This window comes from Nicotiana sylvestris, chromosome 11 (genome assembly GCF_000393655.2).
Source record: "Nicotiana sylvestris chromosome 11, ASM39365v2, whole genome shotgun sequence".
NCBI lineage: Eukaryota > Viridiplantae > Streptophyta > Magnoliopsida > Solanales > Solanaceae > Nicotiana > Nicotiana sylvestris.
Genome location: NC_091067.1, coordinates 7225544 through 7234113, shown reverse-complemented (window position 1 = coordinate 7234113; position 8570 = coordinate 7225544). Strand labels below are relative to the sequence as shown.

Below are 8570 nucleotides of genomic sequence, written 5' to 3'. Positions count from 1 at the left end.
ATTATTTTACGCATCATATTAGAACCAGGATGGCCCAACCGGTCATGCCAAATAATAAAATTATCTTGATTAGTAAACTTCTCGTTTACTATGGCATGTGTTTCAATCCTGCTAATACTTGTGTAGTATAAGCCGGAGGAAAGAGCAGGTAACATTTCAAGCACATATTTCTTACCGGACATTATTGTAGTAATATAAAGATATTCAATCTTTTCATCATTTGTAGTCTCAATATGATAGCCATTTTGGCGAATATCTTTGAAACTTAATAAGTTTCTTTGAGATTTACTACAATATAGTGCTTCATCAATAGCCAAATTTGTTCCTCCTGGTAGTAATAAATTGGCTCTTCCAGAACCTTCAATTAATCTTGTACTACCGGATATTGTATTAACATTCGCTTCTTTCATTACCAAATAAGAGAAATATCTCTTATCTTTTAAAATAGTGTGTGTTGTAGCACTATCCAGAAGACATATATCATCTTTATTAATCTTGAGTCCAACTGAAGACTGGGGAATTTTCATATTCTTCATAAAAAAGACAAATAATACATCATAAGAAATATGAAAGACAAGCAGGAAAAAAACATTAAGAAATACATTAGAAATGTAGAAACTAGCAACACATGATGCATTAGGAAAATACACTCAAGAAAAATAAACTAGTTGCAAACATAAACATAACAACTTTTATAGCTTCATTCCCCAGTAAGATGATTAGTTCTTCAGTCAATATCCTCAAAGAAGTCCCCAACTTCTAAATGAGTAATATTTGTTAGGCCTTCAAAATCATCATCTTTATATGCAAGATGTGCCTTAGAATCATATTTATTTGAGGGACCTGCTTCATCATCATTATTTTGAAAGGTCAAGTGTGCCTCCACATTATTTTCTTTTTTCTTGAGGGAGGCTTGATAAAGTTTGACAAAATGTTCTGGCGTACGACAAATGCGTGCCCAATGACCTCTCATACCACATCGGTGACACATACTAGCTTTACCTTTTGAATGATTAATTTGAGAACCCTTATTGTTCTCCAATTTATTTCCACCATAATGACGATAATTGTTTCGCCCCTACCACGTCCACGTTTACGACCATGTCCACGACCACGGTAATTATTTTATTTTCTTTTAAACTTATCATATGTTGCTACAACATTCTCTTCCGGAAATGTAGCTGACCCAGTGGGACGAGCTTCATGATTTTTCATTAATAGAGTATTATTCTGCTCAGCCACAAGTAGGCATGTGATTAACTCAGAATATTTCTTAAAACCTTTTTCACGGTATTGTTGTTGTAGCACCACATTTGAAGCGTGAAAAGTAGAAAATATTTTTTCCAATAAGTCCTCATCTGTGATAGTGTCTCCACATAATTTTAATAGAGAACTTACTTTAAAGATAGCAGAATTATACTCACTTACGGTTTTAAAGTCTTGCAACCTTAAATGTATCCACTCATACCGAGCTTTCGGTAATACCGTAAGTTTTAGGTGGTCATATCGATCCTTCAAATTAATCCATAATTCAAGTGGATCTTTTACGGTTAAATATTCAGTTTTTAACCCTTCATGTAGATGATGACGAAGGAAAATCATGGCCTTCGCTTTATCCTGATTTGATGCTTCATTTCCTTGTATAATAGTATTTCCAAGACCTTTAGCGTCAAGGTGAATTTCAGCATCAAGAACCCATGATAAATAGTTCCTCCCGGTGATGTCAAGTGCCACAAATTCAAGTTTTGATAAATTTGACATAGTGAAAACTATCATAAAAGATGAATAAGTTAGAGAAATAATTATAATAATAAACAATTAATGAAAACAAAACGATTAAGGTAAAAGAAATGAAAATAGAGCTATATCATGTTAACAATCTACTATTTCATTTTATTCTTGCCATAAAGTAGAAATTACATACTTGTTTCATTTCACTTTATATTATTGATATATATGTGTTAATAGAACTGAACGTGACTAACATTATTTATATGTTCCAATAAATATAAAGTAATTAAACTATAAAATTATTGCTTGTCAATTTATTTCTCACAGTTCTTCAAAATGCCTTAAAGATATGTTTTGATCTAGGGAGTCCATGAATATTATAAGTATGACATTAGTGCATAGCTAGTTTGATGACTTTGAGGTCCTCTAAGAGTTGAGCACGGAAGGAAATAGTTATTTTATCACTGCAATGTACTTAAACTATTTAAGATGCCCAAGCGCACAAGTAATCTGCAAACAATGAGCATATGATATGTACTGCCATAAATAAAATGATTATAATGATACATACCTTAATAAAATATGGCTCAACTTAGCGGGAGTTAAGAATAAAATTAGAGCTTCGTGCTGATAACGTGTTATAAAATAAAAGCAATGCAGTAAAATGTAAACAAGAAGAGATAGAGAGAATGGAGAAGTGTTTTCTTCTTTCACTTTGGTGTAATTTTTTATTGCAATTACATGGCCTTTTATAGGCATAAAAAGTAAAGATGATGGACATAAAATAGGAAATTTAATCTTTAAGTTATTCACAACATGAGCATCCAATGTAGCATCCAATGTAGTATCCAATGTAGTATCCAAAGTAGTATCCAATGTACAAACTATTCGTAACATAACATTCTTTATCTAACATTCTTCAAACAAATATCTTATATAGTGACTTCGTACAATGACGAAGCAAGTAATTTCTTAAGGGTATTTAAATTTGGAAGAAGTGAGAAGAATTTTACGGATATTCAACATATGTTATATACTTTTAAACCTAATATTTTATTTATAAATAAAGTGTAATTTTTCAACTAAGGGTCCTTAAAATCCGGAAAAGGGCACATCCCAAGCAGGTGTGATGCACACAATCTGATCTGATGCAAACATCATTGGCTGATTCCACGAATCGAACCCGAGGTCACGCAGAAATAATTTTACCGTTGCTCCAAGGCTCCCCTTCAACTAACAAAATGCAAGTTGACAAAGTTACCCTCCGGTCCAACCATACCCGGTTTAGCAGTCCTAAAACCAGTTCTCCGGTGTGCAATCAACACCTACAAGAACCCCCTCCAATTCATTTCTCTCTCTTTCAACTCCAAGAAAAAAAAACAGTAAGCTCTCTTTCCCATTAGCAAATTCAAAATCAAATCTTTACATGTTCCCAATATTTTCTTTTCCCTCTAAACTTTGCCTGAAAATGTAGTAGTAGTAGTAGTGAAAGTAAAACCAAGAAAAGAAAAGAAGAGAAGAAAAGAAAAGCATGATGATTAATGGAGTATCACTTTATACTGTCAGCTTTTTCATTTCATTCATAGAATTATGAAGTTTTAAAAAGACAAAGTCTCAGTTCATCTCCTCGCTTCTAAAAGAAAGAGAAAATGCAGTATTTTTGGTACATTTTTTATTATAAAGTTTAGTTCTTTTATAGTATGTGTATGTTTGAAAATATGGGAACTTGAATCTTGTCTTTATTCAAAGGTGGATGAGATTTTTCTTGTGCATTTGAATATTTATAACTATGTTGAATATTTGATTCTACGGGGTTCAAAGTTTGAATCTTTGATTGAAAAAAGGTTGTAAATTGAGATGTTTATTATGTTGGGTCAGCCTTTTCTTGAGATTTTGAGTTTTCCTTAGTGTCGGCTTTAGTTCGAACATAATATTTGCTTTAAGAAATCCATTAAATATGTATAAATTATTAATGTAGAACCTAGTAACTTAAAACGACTAGAATCCCGAACCCATAAGCTTGAAATCCTGGTTCCGCCTTTGCTCACAGGCTAGAACTATGTTTTTTGCTACATTTTATATTATTAGTTTAGTTTTTATGTAATATATGTATGTATGAAAATTTTGGAACTTGAATCTAGTCCTTAGTCAAAGGTGGATGAGATTTTAGTGTGTATTTGAGCATTAGTTTAACGAGGCTTAAAGTTTGAATCTCTGGTTGGAAAAAAAATTGTAATTTGAGATGTTTGTGATGTTGGGTCAGCCTTTTCTTGAGATTTTGAGTTTTCCTACTATGAAATCACACACACACATACAAAGGCCAAAGATGTCTTTTATACATTTTCTATAACAAAGTTTAGTTCTTTTTAATATATGTATGTATGAAAATATGGGAACTTCAATCTTGGTTTGTCAATGTGGATGAGATTTTCATGTGCATTAGAATTTTAATGATATCTTGAGTGTTTAATTTCATGGGGTTTAAAGTTTGAACCTTTGATTGGAAAAAAATTGTGATTTGAGATGTTTATGATGTTGGGTCAGCCTTTTCTTGAGATTTATGAGTTTTCCTATTGTGATAATTTCAGTGTCAGTAGTTGAATTGTCATTTCAGAGATTTTGGGTTTAAGGTCTAGTATTTATGGCTTTGTGCAAGGAGGTTTGTGTTATGCCAATCTTGGAATTCTGGTGCTGAAATGGTTATATAAGTGATATTTTACTTTCTGGATAAGATTCAAAGTTGTGTGAAGTGTAATTTTGTTGGGGTTTTCCAGTTGTCTGTACAACAACTACTACTATGCCTCGGTCCCAATCAAAGTTGGGGTCGGCAATATGAATCGAGTCTGTAAGGAGGGTGTGGTGGTTTACTAAGATCTCAGGGGTTTTGCTTAGTGATGTTGAGAATCTCTGTGCTGCAGAAAGGAGGTAGGTGTGGGAAAATCTCGAGGATTCGGAGGGTTAAAGTTGAAATTGGTGAAGGAATAAGGGAAGTTTGCATAAAATGTCGGGGGTTTCAAGAATAAGGTCAATGAATGTGGCTGATACAGAAGTAAGGCAAATCTTTGGACCAGCTGAGATAAGGCACAGAGGTCACTTGGTTCAAGAAAACCAGTTTCAAAGCCTATTAGAAAGGCGGAAAAGGAAGAGGAATCTACTGAGGAAGTTGAGGTAGAGGAGGATGAGAATGGTCGTCGATTATCACCTTTATTGCTATCTGTCAAAGTTCCTAAAATACTTCAGCGACAAGACTTGTTATTGCATTCAAATATGTCGCTCAGTGATTCATGTTCTTCTGATGCTTCTACTGATTCATTTCATAGTAGAGCTTCAACTGGAAGAATCTATAGAACCCGTAGTACTACTCCTTGTAGGAGGAAGCAATTTCCATCGAAGTCTAAAAGCATTATCTCGGACGATGTATCAGATTCTTCGCCTGAAGGTTTGCAATCAAAGAAAAGGTGTACTTGGGTGACTCCTAATACTGGTATTTTCTTGATTCTTCCATTTAGAAGATCCAGATTTTGATTTTTCAGATGCTTCTGATTATATGTTTTCGTGGTAGTTAGGCCAATCTTTGGAGCAACAGTCTCCCTGTGACCTATAAGTCACGGGTTTCGAGCCGTGAAATCAATCACTAATGCTTGGATTAAGGTAAGATGCCTACCTTACACCTCGGGGGTGCGGCCCTTCTCCGGACCCTATGTGAACGCGGGATGCTTCTTGCGCCACACTGCCTTTTGTGGTAGTTAGGAATTCCTTATATTAGAAGGTTCATTCATAGAGAGAACTGAAGTGTAGAGAAGTACAAATCTTTTTATGACTTGAAACCACATCAGAACTTACCCTTCAAGAACTGAAGGGAGTTTAAGGTTTCTAGGGTTGTATAATCGATTGGTTAACGTTAACATGTCGATTACTTTCTCCCAAAGCTATAACAGGAGACAATATGTAATCTCTCTCAACCTTTTAAGTACTGAAACATAGTTCTGAAATCTGAATTTTGCATTTTAACATGTACTGAGGTATCTATAGCAGCAACTAATATTAGGTGAAATATTAGAATAAGTTACAAGTTCCAAACAGAGTTCTTTTCAATTTCTGAACTTCATTCAAACTTTTCTTGTGTGAGAAAAGAGGCGTTATAGTCGGCACCTACAAGAAAAGTGCCATATAGCGGTTTCTCTAGTTATTTTATTTGTAGTGTCTCTTGTCCTGAAAAATCAATCAATTTCTACTTCTCAAAGAACATAAAAAAGGCAGCCTGGTGCACAAAGCATCCCGCGTTCACGTAGGGTAGAGAGAAGGGTCGCACCCTAAAGGATGTGATGTAGACAACCTACCCTAATGCAAACATTAGTGGCTGATTCCACGGCTCGAACATCAACAACAACAACAACTACCCAGTATAATCCCACCAAGTGGGGTCTCCACGGCTCGAACATCACTGAGGAGAAATATTGGCTTGGTTGCGAAGAGCTAGATAACCAATATTTGGGGAATATATTTGTAGCCTAAAGTATAGCTTACACGATGTATATTACCTCTTATGTAGGACCCTTGAACTTTCAACTTCTTATACTGCTCTTTTCAATCAGATCCATCATACGCAAATTTCCACGATGAAGAATGGGGAATTCCAGTACATGATGACAAGTAAGTTTCTAGATTTTTGTTCAGAGCATCCTTCACAAAATACAGATGCTAATTCTTGTTGTATTAGTTCAGGAGATTTTTTGAACTCCTTGTTCTTTGTGGAGCTTTGGCTGAACTCACTTGGCCTTCCATTCTTAGCAAAAGACATATTCAGGTACTCGCGTTGATAATTCCTTGCTTTAAACTATTCATGTTATAGGCTATACTCGGACTCTCCGAAAATATCACCGGATGCATGTAAGATCCTCCTAAAGTAGTGTATTTTTGGAGGATCCGACACGAGTACGGCAGTATTTTGGAGAATCCGTGCAACATAGCTTAAGGTAGGATAAACTAACAGTAACTTAGTTCTTCTCTCCTCTCTTCTGCTCTATAATAACAACAAGAAGAAAAAACAAAGACACTACGTGCAACCAACATATTTAATGGATTTCTTAATACAAAAATAGGATGTAAGCAAAATCTACTGGACTCGTCCAAATCCGTAAACAATACACTACCTCCGCCCCAGTCTGTTGCTCTTTATTCAGTTAGCTTTTGTAAATACCTACCTCGACTATATATGCACTCGTGTACTAACTAATTTAGAGGTACAATGGCTAATAAAACTGTTATAGAGTCAAAAACTTCTAGCTGTTAAAATATTTCAGTAGTTATTGCAACTAAATTTGTGCATGTTTTGCTTGTATCAGATCATAGATGAATTTGGGTCATTTGACAAGTATATCTGGAGCTTTGTGAACTACAAGCCAATAGTTGGCAGATTCCGATATCCTCGTCAAGTTCCGGTAAAGACCTCAAAAGCGGACGTGATTAGTAAAGACCTGGTTCGGAGAGGTTTCCGGGGCGTGGGACCCACTGTTGTTTATTCCTTCATGCAGGTTGCTGGCATAACAAATGACCATCTTATTAGCTGCTTCAGATTTCAGGACTGTGTGGCAGCTACTGAAGTAAAACAGAAGGATCTAAATGAAGATAATAATACTGAGGTAGCAAAAGCCAATGAAGCCGTTACAGTTAAAAAACTTTCTCTCTCTTCTTTCTTAAGCTCTCAGGCACACTCCCCGAGGAGCCTGAGAACAAGGAATTCTGAGAATCCATAAACACCATTAGCACGCCGATCAAGTTCTGACCACCCCTCTGAAAGTAGCTCCGATAAAATACCCCTCATGCGCCCCCACGCGCAGCCAGTCTCCGGCAAGAAAATTGCCACGCGCCGTCGCGTGAGCACAATTCCGACCACTTTTCAAAAAAATTTCTTTTGGACAGCACAATCACTGGGGAATTCCGACCACAACCATACAACCATTTCTGAATTCCGAAAACTTTTATTTTTTCCGGTGGCAGGAACCCTTCTCTGTCCAGATTTCTGGTTCCTGTTCCTCTTTATTTCCGAGCTTTCTAGCTCACTGTGATAATTTCCAAACAACCTTTAAATTTCATAAACTGAGCAGCTGGTTAGTACAATATGGGAGACAACATGATATATTTCAACGCAGGATTCAAATCTTTCGACATCACCAGTTGGAACTCTAACAAAGACACATGGTTTGAATGGGTTGAGAGAAGTCGCAACATGATGAGAAGATCATCCATGGGCAGAAAGGCAATGGAATGGATCTGCTTTGCACTTAAAGAAGCCTCGACAGATCAAAACAATCTAGTGAAGAGATGGAAGTACAAGGAGCAAATGACAGAACATTTCTGTACCAGGAAATTTAACGCTCATGGAAGATATATGAGTATTCTGTCATTGAAGGGAGAAGGGAGGTCAGTGATAATACTCCCAGAGGTAACTCTGAACTCTGGCTGGAAAGACATAGCAGCTAAGATAGAAAGATTCATTTATCAGACCACCAGGCTGAATTCCATAGTACCATCCAGAAACACTGTGGAAAATCTCTCTTATGCCCAAGCAGTTAAGGAGAGTAAATGGCAGTCCAATACACTTCGAGAGGCAAGGGTCAACGCGAACAATGGGGAAATCTCTGTTATGGAACCTACTGGAGGAGAGGACACAGACTTACTAAAAAGATGCATTATCGGGTCTTTTGGGAAAGAAATCAATGAGAGACCCACTTTAGCAGACATAAGGCGATGGGCTAGTGCTTCATGGAGCAAAGCATATGGAGTAAACATATATGAAATGACAGGAAACATGTTTCTTTTTGAATTTCCAAACAGAT

General features: G+C 36.1%; 1 pseudogene; it reads left to right on the top strand.

Moving 5' to 3' along the window:
• The first annotated feature begins 3075 nt into the window (after window positions 1-3075).
• LOC104237831 (uncharacterized) lies at window positions 3076-7487 on the top strand (annotated as a pseudogene).
• The last annotated feature ends 1083 nt before the right edge of the window (window positions 7488-8570 follow it).